The 21,835-nt window shown below is 35.7% G+C and overlaps 1 protein-coding gene across 1 annotated transcript in view; it reads left to right on the top strand.

Annotated features, from left to right (window-relative positions):
* Positions 1 to 8,996: 8,996 nt before the first annotated feature.
* The window catches only part of LOC107714041 (synaptic vesicle glycoprotein 2B-like), a 26,183-nt gene continuing 13,344 nt past the window's right edge, over positions 8,997 to 21,835 (top strand). The window contains exon 1 of the mRNA XM_016519733.1: positions 8,997 to 9,188. The gene's annotated coding sequence lies outside the window, so the exon portion shown is untranslated. The remainder of the gene's footprint in view (positions 9,189 to 21,835) is intronic.

Genomic DNA, 21,835 nt, shown 5'->3' with positions numbered 1-21,835 from the left:
TATCTATCTATCTATCTATCTATCTATCTATCTATCTGTCTGTCTGTCTGTCTATTTGTTCGTCCGTCAGTCCGTCCGTCCCTCTGTCTGTGTTAATATCTATTTCTGTCTGTCTATCTGTCTGTATTTCTGTCTGTTTTTCTCTATCTATCTATCTATCTATCTGTCTGTCTGTCTGTCTATTTGTTCGTCCGTCAGTCCGTCCCTCTGTCTGTGTTAATATCTATTTCTGTCTGTCTATCTGTCTGTATTTCTGTCTGTTTTTCTCTATCTATCTATCTATCTGTCTGTCTGTCTGTCTATTTGTTCGTCCGTCAGTCCGTCCCTCTGTCTGTGTTAATATCTATTTCTGTCTGTCTATCTGTCTGTATTTCTGTCTGTTTTTCTCTATCTATCTATCTATCTGTCTGTCTGTCTGTCTATCTAGCTATTTGTTCGTCCGTCAGTCCGTCCCTCTGTCTGTGTTAATATTTATTTCTGTCTGTCTATCTGTCTGTATTTCTGTCTGTTTTTCTCTATCTATCTATCTATCTATCTATCTGTCTGTCTGTCTGTCTGTCTGTCTATCTATCTATCTATTTGTTCGTCCGTCAGTCCGTCCCTCTGTCTGTGTTAATATCTATTTCTGTCTGTCTATCTGTCTGTATTTCTCTGTTTTTATCTATCTATCTTTCTCTGTATTTATCTATCTATCTGTCTGTCTGTCTGTCTGTCTAAATCTAAATTATGTGTCTATGCATCTGAAATTAAGGTAAGACTAAATAAACATTCTGTATACCAAAACCATCCACTGCAATTCCAGTGTATAGGCATTCTTTTTAGTTATATAGATCCACTAATTCCCCTCTCTTTCTTTGCACTTATTTTCTCTCAGTGCTGCAGCCAAGAAGAAAGATGGAGAAAAGGCCCAAGAATCTCCTCTGGTTTCACTGCTACCACGTGTCTATTGTCTGTCAAGGGCTGTGGTGCTTTCTTTGGGTTCTGAATGAATCGAGATGCCTTTCTTTCTTTCTCTTACTCTCTTTATCGCTCTCTCTTTCTCTCTCTAGGGTTTGTCTTGGGTTAAATAAATAAGAGCGCATGAGGAACGCTGGCTCCGGTTCCTGTCATGCTGGGCTGCTCCAGAACACACTGATCTCGGCAAGTCGCTGCCCAGCACAGACTCACAATCTGAGTGATATGACATGTTTGTGAACTTCTGGTATTGCCAAGATGGTAGAAAAACAATATATTTTTCAGAATTTATATACTTTCTTTTTATGTATAATAGCCTAAACAATTATTTAGAATAACATTATTTAAGACAAAGTAATTTTTGAGATGCTTTAATAAATGTAAATGGTGGTTGTAGCTGTTCACTAAGTAAGGCAAATGTTCATAAAGAAGGCAAATATTCATGAATTCCATATAAAATGCTAGATTCTGATCAATTATAGTGTTCAGAAGTCAGATGTTTCTTAATATTTGTCGTCCTCATGGTAACGTTTTTTTGGGTAACTGAAACCAGCGCCATCAACACAACTGCCTCCATCTTACTTCTCAGTTATGGATAGTGAAAATGACGTCTGAGGACTTCAGTATTACTATTACTGTAGCCTAATATAGTTTTGTATATTGTAAGGTACTATTTCTTTGAGAAAAAGTCATTTCTAAAATATTTTCAACTCAAATAATTATTTAATGTCCACGTGTTAATTTATTTGGTGAGCAGCCATGTAAAATGTAATGGTACATTTTTTATTTTTTATCCATTGAAACCATAACAGTGCAAAATTTGAGCTTAACCAGTTCAACAAGGGAGTACAAAGCAGTGGGAGAACAAATGATTCTCCCAATAGGCAATGGGAAATAATTTGTTTAGCAGAAAAAGTGTTTAAAATTCTTATTTTGTTGTCTCAGATTTATGCTGACATAATGCGTAAGCCATAATGTTAAAAAGGATGAGAAAACGTATACATTATTCATGGTTGTTCTCCATTGTTCTAATTTCCATGGTTTTGAACACAATTTCAGATTTCTCACGTGGATTCATTATTTTAATAAGGTTTGGGAGATCTGTCCTAAATGTAGCTATAACAATGTGGAAAGGAAAAAAAATGCGACCCTGTAGTATTTTATCTAATCAGTAGAGGACGCTATTTACCTCAGAATATGATAGACTGCATGTTTTAATGCAAGTTTTTCCTGCCCACACATCTCCCACAACGATCTGTTTCGTTTGTTAGAAAAACATATTAGATTATTTATGTAGAGTATATTCTTAGAATAGTAGTAGTAGCCTAGTAGTAGTCGTAGTAGTATATACAGTGGGTACGGAAAGTATTCAGACCCCCTTAAATTTTTCACTCTTGTTATATTGCAGCCATTTGCTAAAATCATTTAAGTTAATTTTTTTTCCTCATTAATGTACACACAGCACCCCATTGTGTGTGTGTGTGTGTGTGTGTGTGTGTATCATTGCAGGGGCTGACAAGACGTATGTGCACTGCTGTAAGCATGGGGAAAGGCCTCTGTCTGATTAGCATTCAGTCCTTGCACAGACTGCATCAAGGAACTCCACGGCCAGACCCCTCCTCTCTCCTTCACTTTCTCACTCTCTCCCCCTCTTTCTGCATCATTCTGTTGAACCAGAACCACCCAATACAAAACAAAAGGAACACCTTGTGTGATAAAGATTTCGGCAACAGGTAATTGTTTTAATTATTATTATTATTTTTAGAGTTTTCATTTTTCTAAGTTGCAAGAGCAAGTTACTAGTGCAAAGAGATTCAGACAACAAAAGGAGAACAAATCAATATGCATGAAGAAATTTTAGATGTACAGATGCTTTGAGTATCATTTGAAGAATATTTAAATAATATCAGTTAAACAATATGTTCTTTTGCATCCTAATTGTGATTTTTTTTCCCCAAGACATTAGTCTGGACACACCTGTGGCTTGACTTCAGGGTTAATTTTTTTAATGCATTTGATTATATACAAACTATATGTGTTTGTTTTAAAGTTTTTTTATGTTTTTTTTTTATTTTTATTCTCTTATGCTTACCAATTTTGCATTTATGTGATCAAAAATAGAGTAAAAACTAATATTGTGAAATATTATATTATAATTTTAAAATTTTTTTAAAAAACTTTATTTTAATAAATTTTCAAATATAATTTATTATTATTATTCTATGATGCTGATTTGCTCTACAAGAAACATTGTTATTATTATTATCATTGTTGAAAACAGTTGTGCTGCTTAATATTTTTGTGACAACTGACAACATTTTGTTTTTCAGGATTATTTGTTAAATTTCAATAGAACAGCATTTGTTTGAAATAAAAATTGTTTGTAACATTATAAATCTATTTATTGTTACTTTTGCAATTTAATGCGTCCTTTCTGAATAAAAGTATTATTTTTTTCCAAAACCTTTGAGTGATAGTGTGTATATACAGTGCAGAAATCAAGCAGAAATACTCCATTTTATACTAAAATCCTATCAATTTAAAAATCAGTTGAATTGTCCTTAGGCCTAATTTTTGAAGAAATATATGGGTTTCACAGAATTATAAAAGAGCATAATATTAATATTTCTGATTATTAATCTCTCTTTGGTTTAAAATGTCTGTATGATTATCTACTTTCATAATTTTGTATAACTTATTGCATTATTTTTTGCCTTTGTGTCGGATGTATCATTGTATAAGGCCATTGGAAAGAAGCTAAATAAAGACTGTCCAGATCTGACTGATGAGCCGGTGTGATGTACTGTATGTGACCCCCCCAAGTCAGTCCAGACGTGGACCAGGTAAGCCCGGATCTGTTTCATACATCATCAACACCTTTCCAATCTGAGTCACAGTCACCCGGCCAAGCAATCGCTCAAAGAGATGAGCTTGACCTTTCTGCAGGAGGCTCCAACTGAGACACCAAAGGCAGAAGTGATACAAGTCTTGAGAGTTTGCTAAATGTCAGATCTCTCATTAGTAGAATTGACCAGACTTGAGCAGGTTAAATCTTTCTAAGTGATGTCTATAATTACCACTGGTGAATGTGAACAAACAGCAAAAACCATTAGCTGCAACAATGCTAAAACCGAGTTTTAGACAAACTGTACCGGACATATGGTCAACATAATGACTGTATTGTGAATAAAAGTCATGTGGGCGTGTATGGAGACGTTGTTTTGACTATAAGTAGCATTCGTGGAAATTTTTTAAGCCAAAATTAAATTAAATTGTACTGTATAAACAAGTTCTTAGCAAGTATTTTATCTTACTAGCTCAATGCACACTGAAGTATATGATAATTGGACATCCAGAATGACGTGCTTATCTGCTGCTTGCTTCAAGAGAGCAAAGGCGGCCGAGACATTACCTCTGTGGTTTGTTTATTCAGCAGCCCAGCATCTATTCAGTTGTTTGAAAAGATAATCCACCCCCACATGCAGACCGGGTGCACCTGGCCTCTTTGTGGGTTGCCAGGTACTATTTGTGTTTTCAATAAATTCTGCATTTAAAGAGTAACAGGGTTGGTGATATTGATAGCAGTATAAGCATTTTTCAACAGTAAGATATCATGTAAGTTACACCTTATGAAATGGTTAGACAAACGTCTATGACATATTCATACATTTTTTTTAATTTTTTATTATGAATTAGCAAATAACCTTTAGAAAACAGTTTAGGTGACAGCTATGATTTGCTTGTCAGTGACAAGTCATATTATAGGAAGAGAGGACATGTTTATTCAGGAGCATTGAATATTTGATTAAAAAAAAATTGTAAATGCAATTTGAAATATGAAATTTATGACATTTATGAAATAAATACTTTTATTCAGAAAGGATGCATTAAATTGATCAAAAGTGACAATAAAGATATTTAGAATGCTAGAAAATATTTATATTTCAAATAAATGCTGTTCTTTTGAACTTGTTGTTCATCAAAGAATCTGGAAAAACAAAATGTATCACAGTTTCCACAAAATTATTGAGCAGCACAACTGTTTTCAACGTTGATAATGGTAAGAAAGGTTTTTTGAGCAGCAAATCAGCATATTAGTATGATTTCTGAAGGATCATGTGACACTAAAGACTGGATTAATGATGCTGAAAATTCAGCTTTGATCACAGGACTAGATTGCATTTTAAAATATATTAAAATCTAAAACTGTTCTTTTAAATTGTAGTCATATTTCACAATATCACTGTTTTACTATATTTTTTATCAAATAAATGCATGTTTCAAAAACATTAAATATATATGTATTAAAAAATATATATGTATTAAAAATCATATAAAAATCTACGGATGCAGACCCAATCTAATCTACGTCACTTTATGTGTTTGACTTCATAATGAATTGTTCTATTAAGAAACTGTAATGACTAAATGCTCTGAGGTCCCTCGCTGCAGTGAATCTCAGCACCATGTTCTCACTTGTGCAATATATCACCAGTTTTTATTGGTGGATCATCCAGAGCAGATGAGAGCTTCGGCAAAGCGCTTACTGCTAGTCCCATTCTGATTTATATCTCATGGGGGACTGGGGGGTCTCTTCCTAGTCCTTTTTAGACTTTAATGATGATCTACTCCAGAGTTCACTGACAACTGGTCCTGTTTGATTACTGTAAAGGCTTGTCTACTAATCTGTTGATGAGGGTTACCAAACATCCATCCTAACTCGAGCCATCAAATACTAACTGCAAAAATCCCAGTTTTTACTCAGAGAGGGCGGGACTCTAATTTGAGTGATGTGGGCATCAGCCAATCACTGGCTTTCTAAGGCAGAGCTGATAGAAGTTGTAATCAGCATCTGAGGTTTCACGTTTATTGATTCACTAGACTAAACTAAACTAAGTGCCGTAGACTGATTTGCACGTCCCAAAAATCTAATTCTAGTTAAACACAAGCCAATGCTTTGCAGAATATACTGCATTCGGTCAATCCTTGGCCCATCATTCCTAACTGATGGGCAAGGAATGCTGTTTCCGAGCCAGAAGAGTACTTAAGCAGTGTGGAAATATAAGCACAATGATTCTGCACTATACAGAGCCTGTCTGAGTGTTTCCTATAAGTAGCTGTCTCAAAAATGAAATGTTTGCACCAAGTAATAATTTTGTGGGGCTGCGAGGAAAATTTGCTTTGCTTTGGGTCTTAGAATGGATATTAGGTGTTTATCGATTCATTATGGCATTTTGCTTATATGTTACTCATCAGTTACTATAGGGTTGCACAATATATTGCTATCATATACAAGTTATCTGGTAGTATTATAGATTTTTTAAATTATTGTATCAGTCCAGTTTCAAAAACTGTAATCTTTATCAAATCTCAAAATGAATATCCGTTTTTTTAATATTCTACATTATAAATTCCATAGTTCTGAAAATACTTTTATATTTAAACATTTAATTCAATGAAAATATGATTTATCTGATTGATTGATTTATTAGTTATCTGTGGAATAGAAGCTAACGTTAACTAATAGAACCTTAGTGTAAAGTGTCACCTTTTCTTTTCTTTTCTTTCGTCCTTTATTTGAAGTGAAGATTGTTTAAAACTCTCACTTTGTCAAAGATGTCTCAAAAGGCATCTCAACCTGCGATGTTCCTGTCTTCCTCACATGGATGGAGAAATCGTTCATTTCCACCCAAGCAGAAATAGACAAGGCTTCAGCTCAGAAACAACGCAATCACTCGATAGATGTGACAATATATAGTGTGTTTTCCCAACCTCGGAAAGTCCCTTGTTTTGGTTAATTCCAGGGTACAGGGCAGTGATTATGATGATGATGAAGATGATGGTGATGATGGCAGATGAGGGGTGGGCAAGGGTGCATGATTTGAATCTGGTCATGGGCTGTACCCAATGTCTGACCCTAATCCTCTTGCAAGCAGAATTATGTGGTGTGGGATTAGTGAGCTTTTCCCTTTCCTGTGTGGGACATCCACTCTTTATAATGACGGCCCAGCAGCAGGTCAAACCAACCAGGCCTGATGACAGGGGGTGGACCAGAGGGCAGTGCAGGGGTGGGAACAGATGGAAGAAGCATTCGAATCGCACTGCACTTGCTGGAGCTCCATATTTGATCAGGCAGAAAGTCTCTCCCCCTGTACCATATAAATGCTGCATGACTGTATTCATCATAGTAGGTTCCAAATCTATTATGCAGTAGGTTGGTGCAGAAATACAGCAAGAACATGGTTGATTATCCATATGAGCATGATTCAGAAAGATCTGATCTATTGCTCTGTTCTGTTCTGTTTTTGTTGTAATAAGCTTCTCTGATGCAGACACCAGTTTTGGAGATTAGCTAACTAAAAGTGGCAACACTACTAACATTCACTATTAACTAATTTAACTGTTATCTGTTATTTATTCCTGTGATGGCAAGCTACATCAGTAGCCATTACTCCAGTCTTCAGGGTCAATTGATTCTTCAGAAATCATTCTAATATGCTAATTTTAATAATAACATTTCTTATTATTATCAGTGTTGAAAACTGTTTTTGTTGCATAATATTTTTGTGGAAGATGTGATATACTAAAATTCAGCTTCTAAAATTCCATCACATTTTTAAAATATATTACAATAGAAAACAGTTCTTTTAAATTGCAATATCATTTCACAATACTGTTTTTACCGTTTCACTTTTTGATTGAATAAATGCAGCCTTGGTGAGCATAAGAGATTTCTTTCAAAAACATTACTTAATGATTCAACATAACACAATGCGTGGGAACACAAGAAAAGCATGTCAAATCAAAATGTTGTTAAAAATTCACATATGCCTGTCAACACTAATGACTCAAACTCTTTAAATGCTTTACTAAACACATCCAGTGCAAGTCAAGGTCAAGCAGAAAGCCTCCATGGTAAGTGAAACAACAACAGTTTTTACGGCATCTGCTTTATTCACATTTGAGTTGTTGGAGGTTTTTGCATCAGACTCTAGGCAATTCATTGTTCTTAAGTACAGACTATGCAGCATTTCCATATGGCAAACCCTGAAGCACTTTGGCAGACACACACACCTTGCCAGGTGAGAGCACTGCAGTCGGTAAAAATAGAGATGTTTTTTTTTTCTTTTATGAGCTGAATGTTGGATAGATAAACAGATAGATAGACAGACAGACAGACTGGCCAACAAGTGATAGATAGACAGACAAATAGACAGATATTGTAGATGGATGGATGGATGGATGGATGGATGGATGGATGGATGGACGGACGGACAGACAGAAAGACAGACCAGCCAATAGATAGACAGACATGCAGACAGACAGACATGCAGACAGATAGATAGATAGATAGATAGATAGATAGATAGATAATGAAGTGAAGTGAAGTGACGTGCTCAGGTTTGCTAATGTTAAGTTAGATAGATAGATAGATAGATAGATAGATAATGAAGTGAAGTGAAGTGAAGTGCTCAGGTTTGCTAATGTTAAGTTTGTTAGATAGATAGATAAATAGATAGATAGATAGATAGATAGATAGATAATGAAGTGAAGTGAAGTGCTCAGGTTTGCTAATGTTTGTTAGATAGATAGATAGATAGATAGATAGATAGATAATGGAGTGAAGTGAAGTGCTCAGGTTTGCTAATGTTACGTATGATTGATAGATAGATAGATAGATAGATAGATAGATAGACAGACAGACTCAGGTTAGCTATTGTAACGTGTTTTGCATATTCATCCCAGTACACTTAACCAAACCCATCAGTCAATTATAAAGCAGAGACCCCCTCCCATCAGCAACTATCCATCTGCCAAGCCCAATTCCTCCTCCCTGATGTGCATTCTTGTTTTCTCTACAGTATCTCGCCCTCCATCTCTCTCTCTCTTTCTATCGCAAACAGTAGCTGCTCCCTCCCGCCAGCTTTGGCACATGTGGGAGTGAGCGAGGAGCAGAGGTAGGGATGGACGCTTCCATTGTGAGTTGCTTGGGCGTGTTCAGGGAGCTCCTCCTATAATGAACGGATTGGGAGGAGGGAGGGAGAGTGCGAGTGGGAGCGCTCGCATCCTAATCTTTCTGTTCAGCATCTCTGCTGGCTGTCTGGATGATCCCTCTCTCTCATGTTTGAACACAGGCCGTTATTACCGGATACTCAGCTTTTTGGGGGATTGTAAATTTGTACCTTTTTAAAAATAGAGGGACTATTTTGGTGCATAGTCAGCATAATTTGACGGTAAGAAAGTTGATTGTTTGTTTATGTGTCTTGTGTACTAGATATAGATATAGTGATATAGTGAATAAAATGGTTTCTTCTGCTTTTTTTTGTCTTGAAAGTCCATACTAGAGGTTGCAGTGCACATTGAGACTCTGCAGAGTAAAACTTTATGAAATATTAAAGGGAAAAACCATGTTTGAAGATTTCAGTGCACAGAAAACTCAGCTAAAGGGAGTTTTTCTTTCAAATAAACTGTGACCGAAGACATTGAGGGGTTTAGATGATGCCTCCGTTTATAGAATGAATCAATGAGCGTCTGGTTGCTGCTGAGTAGATTTTGGAAGCAGTTAAATAATCAATACACAGTGAAAATATTTCTCCCACAGCGACTAAGTGATGTAATAATAATCTAATATGATAAAGTATTTTTTTTGTAAATTTGAGTATTTAGATAATCACAGAATAGAAGAGAAATCTGTTGGCCTTCTCTTTTTGACATGAAAAGCATCATTACTTTTATGAAAATGAGATGTGCAATGATGCAAGAGTGTGAACTGATTAAACTATAAAATTTATGTTTATCACTTTCAGTGCACTCCAGCATGTGTGTTCAGAAATGTGTGGGCGAATGCAAGTTGTGTATTTATAAATTGTGTTTGTGCTAGTTGTGTACCGAAGGGTGGGGGATCTCCTTGCAGTGGATAAAAACATACGCATTATTTATATCCTCTAAATGTCTCGTGGGCACCAGAAGAACCATTATAGTCTTTCTCAGATACAAAAACTGTTCATTAATCGTTCATGATGAAGCTAGTTGTGTAGTAAATGCTATGCAACTGCATGTGAATTTATTCATTATAGTAACTAAACTTAACCTGTCAAGCAAACCTAGAAAAAAAACGTTTCCAACTCACTCGCCCAGATATCGTTGGATCATTAGCTGTCTTCTGTGGCTTTCACACTGCTCCTATGTGTATTCCTGGTGATCAAAGGCAGAAAACATGTTATAGAAATATGACTTATTAGAGGCGACTCGCAGCGAGGGAATGCAGGGCGCAAACAAATCTTGAAGACTGCTTTGAGTTAGCAGAAACGAAACTCAGACACTGCATCAAATTCAGGCCAATTTTTGCACTATAGTGTTAAATGTTCCACAGTCAGATATGAGTCTAAATCTCCAAAGTAGAGTTGGCAAATGCTAAGAATTTTCAAAATAGCACACAATTCCCAAACGGATATATGGATATATCCAGGCCCACATGGAATCTGCTCATTTGGAATGACTGTCATTTCTAAATAGCAAAAAAAAACAAAAAAAACATTGCTTTTAATGAATATTTTGGCTATTTTTTAAAATATAAGGAGCCTAAACTCATTTTCAACCATGTTTGAATCCATTCCTCGGAATTTAATCTTTGCTAAGCTCCATCCCCATTGGTTCCTGTTGCTTACTTTACCTTATGCCACTATTATAAGCAAAAAGCTGCATTTTGCTGTATTCTAAATAATTTTCTAAATAATTTTCAAAATTTTCAAACTACAAACATAAATTTAAAAAGATGGGGCTTATGTCCAACGGGACAGTAGGTCAATTCAAACTTTACCCTGTGTCACTATTGCAAGTGAAAAGCAACATTTCACTATATTTTGAATAATTTCCATGAAAAAAGCATTCATACTTATCCAAATTCACAGATCAGATTCCGTCCATAGACGTACACTAGAAAAGTTATTATAGATGGGTGAATATATATATATATATATATATACACACACACACACACACAATTAAAAATGTAAAATTTCACATTTAGTACAAGTTTTACCTGATATTTCTTTGTAATTAATTGTGAAATTTACTAGCAATTTCTGAGTATAATATATTTAAATCCACCTTCTTTTTCTACAATGATCCAAATATAAAGCAAAGATGTGAAATCTAATAGCATTTAGCACTGAGATCTTGTTATACAAAGGATTAGGTTAATAAGAAACTGTACGTACAATTTGTTCCGATTTGTACTGTCCGCCTAAACAGGGACTTCACAGTCAATTTCACAACTAACTTTTCCTCTGTCTTTATCTACTGCTCATATCTTAGTCATCTGTAACTAAGCTACATGGACAAAACTGAATGTGAGCTTGTGCAAAAGAGCTGTTTTTTCAACCTAGCGTTGGCAGTTAATGTAATGCCAATTTTGCAGTCCTACAGTTGGCTTGTGTTTTATGTTTGCGAGAGAAGCTTTTTTCTGGACAGTGAATCTCAAGAGGGAGCAGAAAAAAATGCTGGAGCAGAACGAGCTCTGTTTTTTTCTCACTCTTCCTCTCTTTTGTTTGAACCAGCTTCCTGAAACCATGAGGATTAAACTTTTTTTTTATCTGTTTATATGTCAAGAGCATGACAGGTGTTACAGTCAACATCACCACAAGCATCTCGCTAGGCATCACAAATACTCAGTTGTTAGTAAGGAGCTTTCTTTGAATAACAAGCAGAATTATAAATAAATAATATATATATATATATATGTATTAATAGTCAGCCGTAGAAGGAAATGTTGCTGAATTTAGTAAGTGCATGAATGTCTGCAGACTCTTTAATATTTTACTAGGGCTCCGCTCGCTGCAGGGTTCTCCCTAATTGATCAACATGGCTGATTTTCACCCTGAGCCTCTGTGATTTACTCCCTTTGTGCTGCTTTTTAATTGAATAATTTTGCATTCGCACAAAGATATTTTATGGACATTGACGGTTTTAAAATTCATTTGAAGTGGTTGAGCCATCATGTTTTATCTAAGGCATGTGTTATGGTGCACATTTGAAGCCAGATTTACTAAACAAGGCAAATTAGCGCCAGAGCTCAATTCCAAAAAAGCGCAGATGGGAGTGGAAAGTTCTACTGACTATGAACAAGAAGATGCAACATCTCATTTCCATAATGGCCAACAAGAGCTGCACAAATTAGCGTAAGTTCGCAAACAAGCAAACAGTACTCTCCTCCCGCCAATTTTGCGTCTGAGAGGGAAACTCCAATACATATGCAATAAGGTCAGCCGCAAAAAATGACTGTGTCCATGCCTTTTCGTCGCTAATTTTTCACCGTGTGTCTTTAGTAAATCCTGACAGTAGTTATTTAATGCCAAAAGAGGGTTGGGGTGATTGGGTAGTGCGTGACTTTAAAGGTGATGTGTTTCCTTTTTCAGATGTTTAAGTCAATATGAAATCAAATTTGGCTTTCTTAATGTGCATTCCTGGTCTTTTTGTGACATACTGACATATTGCGACTTGTCTTCTTCATTTATTAATCAAAACAACTCAGTGCTGACATCACTGAGGCTGCATAGAGCCATTTTTAGCAAACCTGCAGTCAGTCTGACTCCGTTCTGGTACATAATGCCTACTTTTTTAACATCCAATCAATTTCCGATTATATCATGATAATATTTTCTATTAAATTGTGTGTAATTCAGAAACAGGACGCATTATAAAAGTTCTTGTATCCTAGTTTATTATCCTACGACTATACATCACACTCTCATGGTAATTCGTAGCTATTTTATGTTTTGGTGAATTCGTAAGAATTCGTACAATTTCGTTTGTGTTTCTGTACGATCTTCTTGCCCTCCACTAAGGATTAGGTTTAGCGATAAACTTTCATGCTTTAAAAAAAAGTTTCTTTTTTTACGACTTCTACGAACTCAAACAAATTTGACACCAGTTCGCCAAAACGTAAAACGTTTACACTTTCTCATTAAATCGGGTTGGACTACAAGCGGTTCGTAGTTTGTTGTCTTCAAAAAGTGACATTTTCAAAACATTGCTTTATTTGTTTGAGCAGTATTAATGTTAAAAAACCTCATAAAGTGAAATTTTCATGCCATGGAATTTGAAGTTTTGAAGTTTGTTGTCTTCAAAAAGTGACATTTTCAAAACATTGCTTTATTTGTTTGAGCAGCAGGATTTATAGCAACAGGCTCAACCAATAACATGAATGTGGGGTGGGGCCAGCTGTTTGTTTGGCCAATGAGAGATGAAGAGGGCGGAGTATTTGGATTTCTGGTCTGACAGAAAGAACTTGCTTAATCTTGTGTTTATTACCAGTTGCAATGGAAAAATTATGAAATTATATATCATTAAAGCTTTTCTGGCCACTTGTTCACTTATTTCTTAATGTATTTTTAAACAAAACGCTAATTTTGGAGTCCAAACGCAGCTGATACCTTCAAATTAAAATTATATAGCTGTAATCAGAGATGATAAAATACCTCATGTTATCTATAGACTCACTCTTGTTCACCTACCATTTAAAGATAATTTAGGCCTTGCAAAGGGTATCATTTGGTTAATGGATACGAGGACATTTTGTCATGTCATGTCAAGGAAATCAATAAGACTTAGCGTGTTCCTAATGGGCCCCACTGATACAGGCCTCTGGTTGCCATTAGCGATATGATGCAATCCACAATACAATGGGCGAGCCACACCTGCTTATCGGCACTAAATCTCATCATCTACACTTTGAAAATTAATCTAGAGTTAAAACTGTAATGCTGAAAGTGCATAAACACAAGTCGTTTCAGTTAACACGTGCTATGCTACAAATGGAGTCTTGTCAGCTATTGGACATCTTGATAACCCTTCACCCAGCATGTTTTATGTGTGCGCTGCTGAATTGCAAAGCACGGGAATCAATCAATAACCTGGAATTTGTAATAGTAATACATGCACCTCTGACCTCAGAAATAGACGTGGGTGAGATGCACGTCTGCTCTTCAGCTTAATGGACCTCTCAGATTGTATTTATCCTTCCCGATCTGTCTGTGTGTGTGCGTGATAGTATTAAAAGAGCGTTATCGAATGTGTGGCTACCACAAGATTAAAAATGGAAGATATTGTAGATTTGAAAATGCACATGCATGTAGTTCATTTCATTGCTTTCATTGTAAGATATTAGATTTAACCCTTTGTTGCATGACGCCCAACATAGATCTTTCAAAGTTTCAAAGCTATTTTTAACCAATTACCATGTGATCTTACATCCAAACCACCATGGGTGATGGCCTTTGACCCCATATATATATAAAATTGGGACTACAGTACATTAAACCATGGCACACCTGAGAAGCAAATCCCAGGCAAGCATCTTCATTTGGTTCTCCAGCAGATGATTGAAATTAATTACTGAATATAAAAATGAACCCCAATACCTGCAATTAAAACACCAGATTGACTGTTTTATGCATGTTACATAGACGCCGTATAACATTTCTGAATTATGTGAATATCTTTCTTCATGAAGCTCATTGTTTTGCGTGCATTATGTTCATTACAGCACATGATTAAAGGGAGAGAAACTGCACACGGGAGCAGGAAAATAGGTGCATACGTGAACTCAGAAAGCAGGGGTTATGTAAGACCCAGCTGGCTGTTTCATCAAGGGAGAGCTGAAGAGGGAAGTGCTGGGTGGGGTTGTGTAGAAACATACATCAACATGCACTGTGCTGTGTATGCAGCTGCTGTTAACCAAGATGAAAGCTTTTCACCAAAGTTATAAATGTATATGACGTAAATTATTCTACAAATAAATCATTTAATATTTGACTATTTTTTGTTTACATTTCAATTTTAGACACATTTTTATATATAAAATAAATACAAATACATAAATATAAAATATGTTATGTAATATAAAAGTAATACAATTAAATAAAAATAAAAAGCACATGAAAACTGATTATTATATTATATTAAAATTTTGAATATAAATTATATTATATTCAGTAAAGTAAATTTTCTTATAACATATAATTTGATGTTTTCTCAAATTTTTCTCTATTTTTTATGTTTAGATGTTATGTATAGATTTTAGGTTTAGGTTTTATATTGAAATAAATACAAATAAATACATTTAAATTTAAATGTAAAATTAAATAATAAAATTAACAAGAAATAAAGGTAAATTAAATACTGATTATTATATTATATATTTGTTTTAAATATTTTAAGGTTTTATATTGAAATAAATACAAATAAATAAATATAAAAAAAACAATAAAAATATTTTTATGTAATATAAAAATAATCAAATTAACAGGAAGAAATAAAGATACATTAAAAACTGAGTATTATATTATATATTTATTTTATTTATTATTTTTCATTTTATCTAATATTATTTTAATTGGGGGTTACATTTTATTGTATTCAGTAAAGTAAAAAGAATTGTTTCAGAGAAATGTTATTATAATTATGTTTTTTTATTATTTTATGTTATTATAGTTATGTTTTGGAATATTACAAAGCTAAACTATACTCTATTTCTGCAATAATGACCAATGGATCATTTACCATAAGATCAGGAACGTGCATTAGGAAAGCAAATAGGTTCCATTTTGATTTCTATTGATCTCATTGTCTATGTGAGCAGCTCATAAAACCAGTCTGTTAAACAACCCAAACAGGACTGGCTTTGTTTCGCAGAGGCAGACTGTCATTTCCTCCTCCAAGTGAGCAAAGAAAGTTTCCATGCCCGACCTTATCACTGATGAGAGATGCTAGCTGCTATCAGCTGTCTACGACAATAACAAAATGCAATGAGACAACGGAGAGGCACGGAACAGATCAATCCTTTTCTCATGTCATCTACGCACTCTGGCTCAGAGAGAGAAAGAGAGTAATCTAAAGCCATCCGTGGCCAGTGTACAGAATAAAATTTCCGCAGTATTAAGCAGGATTAAATTGCAGCTCTCATCTGTCATTACGACAACTTATCTCACAAACTGATTCTCTCTGTTATTTTCCCCTCACACATAACATCTCAGAGATAAAGGTCAGTGATAATGAAGATCATTTACTGATTTGTAGACATTCAGGTCTTGTTTCGAGGGCCTTAATTTAACCACTGTAGACATTGACAGATTCTCCAGCTTTTAAAGTTCTACCAAAGTTCTACCAAAATGAAAATGCCATCATCATTTACTCAAGCTCATGCTTTATAAAACTATTTGACTTTATTCTGTATTGATCTTTTTTCCAATATTTGTGTTTCATATAATTTTAAAATGTGTATTTAGGTCATTTAAATAATCACATCCTATATTATTTAAATATATGTGTGTTTTATTTTAAACAGACAGCTGAAAGAAACTGACTGTAGCATGATTTGCATTAGTCCTGCCAGAGATGCTGTTGGTCTGTAAACTTCATTTGGTGCAGATATTATCCTGCTGCCCGGCCTCTGACGTAAACAGCTCCTGGTTGGAGACTAGCAGGTTTTAGAAACCATGAAAATAAGTGAAAATGATGTTTGAATCTGTCTTCCTGGAGCTGTGATTCATATTTTATATTAAGCTTTTAAGGCAGATGCCTGGGGCAACACGGGAGCCTCATGGTCAGATCATGATGAGTTAACAGCAGGCTGCCGGTGTTTGGAGAGGCCATACTTTACCTCTCTCAGCTTAACTCACAAGTTTGAGTCTATCAGCGCTTTCAGGGAGAGCTAAATTAGATCATCTTTCGCTGGGTTGGAAATAGCATCTCTGATAATGAAGATGTCACTGTCATGAGAGCTATGGTCACGGTGGCTTTGAAGGATGTGACATTTGTGGTAACCACATGGGATTTTGACTGCGGTTTTGTTGTCAGTGGGTGTTTGTCAAGTTTTTCTACTTATCTGTGAAAATACAACATTATTTTTCCACATCTATCACTGTCACAACATACAGCATGCTGTTAAATCCCTGAGGAAATTATCCAGCTAAAACTAGCTTCTGACTGCTCATTAGCTGGTCCAATCTGGTTTAGTTGGCTGATTAACTGAACTACCTGGTCAGGGATAATCGGTCATCTTACAAAACTGTTAGTTACCTGGTTGAGCTTATAATTGTAATATTTTTATTATTTATTAAGACTTATTATTTTTGCACATAAATATTTGGAGCCCTGGACCCCCAAACATAACATTTCAAAATTAAAGCTGCAAGCAGCATTCAAAAGGGCCCTCACACCCGGGCACACCGTCATCCGGTAGCTTTAGGGAAACAGCAAATGGTGGGCAATATGCTTTTAAAGTGGTAAATATAGGAGGAATATGTCAAAGTCATTTATATGTGCCAAACTTCCTGCTACCAGCTGGTGGCGCTATAACTATAACTGAATATTGGCATGTAGATGTCTTCAAGCCAGGACTTTGATCAAACATATGAAGTTTGGTGCAGATTGAACATGGTATGTTTGAGTTAGTGTAAAACATGACATATCCTGTTGCCAACAGGTGGCGCTATGATTATAACTGTATATTGTCTTTTAGATGTCTTCAGGCCAGGACTCTTACCAAACATGTGAAGTCTAGTGCAGATTGGACATTGCATGTTTAAGTTAGTTTAAAACAAGTCATTTCCTGTTGCCAGCAGGTGGCGCTATGGTTATAACAGAATATTGGCCTTTAGATGTGTTCAGGCCAGGACTCTTATCGAATGTGTGAAATTTGGGGCAGATCGGACATTTTATGGCTGAGCTACAACAACTTCCTTTTCCATTTCGAAACATCAAACTTTGTCACGCCGCCACGGACACGCCCTTTAACGAAAATTCAAGATCTTCGCAATTTAACATTGCAAAGGCCTTTAGCATAGACTGACCAAATATAATGCTGATGTCATTAAATCTCTAGGAGGAGTTCGTTAGAGCATAAAACATTCCACTTCCTGTTGCCAGCAGGTGGCGCTATGACTGTATCTGAATATGGGCATGGGCATGTGTTCAGGACAGGACTCTTATCAAACGTTTGGGGCAGATCGGACATTGTATGCCTAAATTATAACAACTTCCGAACAACATCGAAGTTTGTCAGGCCGCCACTGACACACCCTTCAATGAAAACTCAAGATCTTGGCAATTTAACATCACAAAGGGCTTTTACACTGACCAAATTTGGTGTTAATCTGTTTAAATCTCTAGGAGGAGTTTGTTTAAATACAATGCCTGAAAATGGCAAAAACGGCACAAAACTTGTCGAGAAAATTCAAAATGACAGACTTCCTGCTGAGTTTCAGACTTCATACCGGGAGACTTTTTTTGTAGGTATTGGTGTGTTACATGTGTCTACCAAATTTCGAACATGTATGTGAGACATAGCTCAAGGGGTACTTTGTTGAAATTTTATAGGCGGTGCTATTAAGCAATTTTGCCACACCCACTTCTGAAACCCATATCAGATGTACATTTTCTCCACTTCTGGCACGTGTGCAGAGTTTCATGAATTTGATTCATTTTGGATAAGAAGAAGAAGAAACTGAGCAATTCCAATAGGGTCCTCGCACCATCGGTGCTCGGGCCCTAATAAATCTCAACAGAACATGACTGTTAAGATGGTTTGACCTGTTTAAACAAACTACAGACTACAGCAACTTCTCCGTTACAAAATATATACCCCTCAGTGCTTAATTTAGGGTGTGCTTTGAGAAAAATGAACCCCGAGTACTTCATGCCCCAGATTCAAGTCTAAACCTGCAGTGTTAGAAAAGATCCAATACCAAAGGCATCGACTGCTCATAGCCTAGATACATATATAATGTTTAGGGAAGCCATGCAGCTCTGTGATTCAAAGGAAACAGTGCAACGGAAAACAAAGAAATCCCAATCAATGTCGGTACGTTTCAGAGATTCCATGAGAACAACACTTACCAAGCAGTTAGTAAATAAATAGAGTGCAAGTCTAAAAGGGGCATGTTTTTATTTTTTTTAATAAAGAATAGAATTATAATAGAAAGTGCTAGAGTTAGAGGGTCAAATAAAGATGGAAGAGATGTGTTTTTAGCCGATTCTTGAAGAATCTAATTGATTCTAATTGATTTAGAATTAAATACAAGGTATACAAAATTAAATTTAGAATTAAATACAAGGTATACAAGGATTTATTTTAAATAAATAAATTAGCTGCATTTCTAATCTACTAATTGATCTGAATGAGTAGCAAGTGTGAATATTATCAGGACAGATTTCAAATGATCAGCGAATATGATTAACCTCATTAGACTCAGGAAGACCAATCTGTATTTGTCAATTTGATTATGAGCAGTTTGATTGTTGCCGAATTGCTGAATTGTCTAAAAGGTGGCGACAAGTGACTGTTTTATTGAGTGATTCACTGATTCATTCGTTTTACCATACATTTCTGCCATATGCACATCAATTTGACATAGTCACCACTGACAAGCTACTACTAAATATATTGTAGAAACGTAATTTTCTGTAAAGTTGCTTTGCATCGATTTGTTTCGTGAAAAGCGCTATACAAATAAACTTGAATTGAAAACTTGAATTTAATTCAAAAATGCTGATTCATTCACGGGCGAATCATTGAATCATTAATTCAGCCGATTTGTTCAGAAGTTAAACCGGTTTCTGATTCAGGAATTGATAGACACCCCAGTGTGTTGCAGCTTGTAGCGGTTTTGCTGTGGTGTTGTTTGGAACAATTTTTGTTGAGTGGACAAAAACAGACAAAAAGTATCTGGCAATATAGTGTCTAAAATGTAAGTTACACAGTATTAAATATGTAATATGCAAAATACAGAGAAATTCTCATTGGCTAGTTTCAGTGATATCCCTCAGGATTTTATGCTTGTTATGTAAAAACAACATAACTAACTTGTTCAGAAAGACATCTTGAGATATTGTACAGCACATAACACTGTAGGAGATTGTGGGACCCATTGCATGGATGGTATAATATAAAGTATAGTTATGAAATGGGTGTGTGAACATTCTTATTATTTTGGATGGGTAGGATAATAAATAGCCAAAGCCGTAATGATCAGATGTATGATGAATACTGAGATGTAATAGGCTTTAGTTATAGCTCCTGTCCCCGATAGCTGCACACACACACCTAACCATCCACAATCTTGCAGTTTTTGGTGACATTTTCTTCCATTTTGAGGAAGAGTGTGATATGAGGGCTGTTTGAAGAGCCTGTCATTTCTCATGTTGTGCCACATCTGAGATAATGAGCTATAAAATATGATGAGAGGGAGAGATATCACATCAGCTCCTTCACGGCAGCCTCCCTATTATTGTGTTTATTTCTTCTGATCTCCCTTTCAGTTTTTGGCACTTTTTGCTTTGTTCTGCCATCTTGGAATATTAAAAGGGCATTTTAAGGGGCATGTGGGGCCCCACAAACCTCTGGGCCCTATGCAGTCTGTCACCCTTTTCCCCCCACTAGCGACGCCACTGATCCTACCCCTCACTAACAGCTAATCCGTCATCCTCCAAATATTTGAGCATAGACGTAATTACAGTTCCATGCTTCCCCACTGGACAGTTTGCCATCTCCGTGCTCAAGCTGTGAATATCACCAGCTGAATCCACCAACTACCTAGAATCTAGTTATCCCCATGGATAATGAATGACGGGCTCCACGTGACAGTGTTAAGCCTACTGAATCTTTCATGGCCAGGCTTCTATGGTTTGACGCATGTGTTGTATATTTGGCTTGACGTGGGTGCGGTGCAGTGCAATGGAAGTGTCTTTTACCATGGCTGTATTCTTGCTGCAGTGTGTTCTCTCTCAGGGAAGGTTCTCAAGGCCCTGCCATGCACAAATCAGTTATTTTACTATACACACATCATTCACCTGAAATGGCACGAGTTGCAGTGTTATTTTTTAGTTAATAGCTGCAATCTTTCTATAGTCAGTATATGTACAAGTATTTTGGGCCACTTGTAGCACACACTGAAGAAAACATAGAAACTAATTTCACATTTAATAAAAAGAAACAGCAAGTAACACATTGAACACATGAATCAACTCCTGAATCAACTCCTGAACTTGAAATTTTAAGAAGAATAACTGAAATACCATTGTCTTGGTATTATATATTTATATATATATACATATGCTGTCAGTTTAACGCGTTAACTTAATTAATTAGTTATGAAAAAAATAACGCAATTAAAATATTTTAAGGCAGTTAACGCACTGGCTACGCCCCCAGATCTGTACGTCATCTTACATTTCATGCAGTGGACTGTTGACAAATATGATGCAGGGCAACAACTCCATAAATGCAGTTATGCCCTAAAATTCAAGATGTTAGTGCAAAAAATGCCTCTGTATGAGTTTCTGTCTCATATTTATATCATAGGATAAGCGATAGACTATATCCCACGAGCAGCAAGAGCTATATCACACGAGTGCTGAAGAACAAGTGCAAATGTGATTTTATACAACAGTACAGTAAATAAGAAGTTTTGAATATATTTTGAACACAATTTTGAGTTTTTGTTCAATTTTGCCAACGAAAATATTACCTAAAAGCCACAGCAGAATTGATGTGCGTCTCTGAGCAACACAGCGCTGTTTCATTTCTGAATGAATCCGCGTTTTGAACGAATCGTGTGAACCAATGATTCAGTAGTCCATAGAGAGAGCCGTTTACTGAATTCCTGAATGAATCAGCCTTTTGAACGAATTGACTCATAAAGACCTTTACCGCCACCTGCTGGTAGTTTTATTTTCTTCTTTAGAGTATCATTTCATTTATTAAAAAAAAGGTATGATTAAAGGGATAGTTCAACAAAAATAAATAAATAAATAAATGATATCATCATTTAACTACTCACCCTCATGTTGTTTCAAACCTGAATGACTTACTTTCTTTTGC

The sequence above is a fragment of the Sinocyclocheilus rhinocerous genome, unplaced genomic scaffold, assembly GCF_001515625.1.
Source record: "Sinocyclocheilus rhinocerous isolate Xijiao unplaced genomic scaffold, SAMN03320098_v1.1 scaffold568, whole genome shotgun sequence".
Classification (NCBI taxonomy): domain Eukaryota; kingdom Metazoa; phylum Chordata; class Actinopteri; order Cypriniformes; family Cyprinidae; genus Sinocyclocheilus; species Sinocyclocheilus rhinocerous.
The sequence above is the reverse complement of the archived record's forward strand: the minus strand, read 5'-3'. Positions and strand labels throughout refer to the sequence as shown.